At 48.6% G+C, this 2,136-nt stretch overlaps 1 non-coding gene across 1 annotated transcript; it reads right to left on the bottom strand.

Moving 5' to 3' along the window:
- Positions 1-1,158: 1,158 nt before the first annotated feature.
- LOC119451147 (U2 spliceosomal RNA) lies at positions 1,159-1,345 on the bottom strand. The gene has a single exon (XR_005191693.1). It is a non-coding gene; the product is annotated as a U2 spliceosomal RNA (small nuclear RNA).
- Between the last annotated feature and the right edge of the window lie 791 nt (positions 1,346-2,136).

The raw sequence follows: 2,136 nt of genomic DNA, 5'->3' as shown, positions 1-2,136 counted from the left end.
GGCGGACGCTGCGGCGGGGATCATATCCATGAGTTCGGCTCAGCAGCACAATGCTATAGCCAGTAAGCTACCTTGGGCAGTACCGCGGGGCTTGAGCGGTGCACGGGGACTCATCGCAGTTTGTCCCCAAACGATTCTCTAAAAGGGACGGGCACGTGAGTGCAGTTACGTGGCGCTCATGCGGAGCAAAAGTAGTATAGACCCATTCGTATAATATCGACCCCGAATGCAAATTTCCCATGCCGCGTGGCCTTAAAGAACGTGACCCTACGTTTTTATGTCGCATTCACTTAAATGTCGCCTACACGAAAACCTTGTACAAACTTTGATAAACGCGTTCACCACGGCGCAGTGAGTGCGATGTCTGTGATAATTTAACTCATGTTTTATTTGTCTGCACAGGCTATGCTATGCTACCTCAAGAACTACTCGAAAATTTCCTTTAAATTTACGTGGCTGTTCCTTATCGAGTTACACAATCTACTACTTAGACCTCAGAGCAGCACTGGTGCAGTGCTTTGCGCGCACCGAAGGCGCTATTGCTTTTTCGCAGGCACACTGTCTTCGGCCAAATGTTCTAGCTACTGGTTATTGTTTGCGATAGTGTATGTTTCGTGCATGTGCACTAAATATGAATGCGTCATTTAATATGTCATCCTCATAATCCGGAGTAGCGAGACAGACATTTCCATAACCCCTTACAAAAACGTTTCTCGCTCTTAAGTGGCATTATTTAGGTATTGTTACTAATGCCACTACAGATCTACAGGAAGAGGAGAAAGTCACAGCAGTGCAAATAAAAAACAAACAAAAAAAAAACACCGCGATCTAAACGCGAAAACTAAACCTGCGATTATATTTTTAAGTTCCAAAATTCCTCAACGTGCGTGAGAAACGAAGAACTTTCAAGCAGTGGCCTAGTCCAGTGGAAGGCGCTACCCACAGGTCTAAAAGAGGCAGCTAACTTTGAGACGTGAATAAGGCAGCGTTAACGTTACCTCCTTTCCGTTGTTTGAAGCGGCACTCGCATCCTTTTTCTAGTGCGTTCATTTTACATTTGAGTGTTCCATATTTGTGCATGGCTCGTTACACATACCTCTAATTTATTTCAAAGATTTTTGCAGCGAAGCTGTATTTGGCTACTTTCCAGCGGATCGATGTCCGTAGACCAAAAATCTCGAAGATAGTGAAATACCGGGCCGACCCACGGCGGAGGTGAAGCAGGCTTCAAGCACTCCGCCAACTTGCAAAAATAAGTTTATTATCTTGGGTCCAAATACAACCCGTAATATATATTACGCTGATAAGAACAGATACTACAACTTGACCCACTTCGGCCACGTCTACGTCCGCACCATACACGTGTGCGCCATCCCGCGTATTCAAACTAGTGCCTGCCACTCTGAGTGTTTTCTGTCTCCTGAGGTCATTCTCTACGTAGGCACCTTTCCTCAGTTCTGCTCTGACTGTGAAATGGGTAGGCCGCATGTTGTATGGTCTAAAGAAGAACAGTGTGCCTACCAAGAACGATGGCGTGAGCAGAAAAGGGAATGGGAGCGGCGGCGGAAGGAGACCACCGACGATGAGCGGGCCACGGACGCCAAGTATAAGCGTGCTGCCCGCCGGGACCGCGAGCCGAAAAGAAATGCGAACCATCCATGTGGCCCCGATCCCGCATATTTTGAAAGTTTCACCGTAGCAACGGTCAATCACCACATACACAGCTTCGCTGGTCATCCACCTTCTCCGAGTGGAATGGCACCGAATTTTCGGTGCTGTATTCTTGACTGCGTCACATGTAAAGGTACCTGCCTAATGTTAGGTAGGTGCTGTTGGGTTACCGTATCTTGCTCTGTTTCTACTTTACAGGATTTTAACAGCGAAGTTGTTTAAGCTTTTCGTTTCACCGTGTAGCGTGCGCAAAAACTCGCCTAGCCAAGACGTCACTGCGCGTTGCCTAGCAGCCACCTGCCGCAGTTGTGCCTCGCTTCTCCTAGCTCCGGCAACGCTCCTCCGCTGCAGCGCCAGCGATGACGTCACTGCGCGTTGCATTGCGCAGCTTGCAACAGCGACACCACGTTCCGGCAGACCCGCTCCGTCAATCTCGCCGCCTAGCAATCACTTACCCGGCTTCGT

Source organism: Dermacentor silvarum, chromosome 4 (assembly GCF_013339745.2).
Source record: "Dermacentor silvarum isolate Dsil-2018 chromosome 4, BIME_Dsil_1.4, whole genome shotgun sequence".
Lineage (NCBI taxonomy): Eukaryota > Metazoa > Arthropoda > Arachnida > Ixodida > Ixodidae > Dermacentor > Dermacentor silvarum.
The sequence above is the reverse complement of the archived record's forward strand: the minus strand, read 5'-3'. Positions and strand labels throughout refer to the sequence as shown.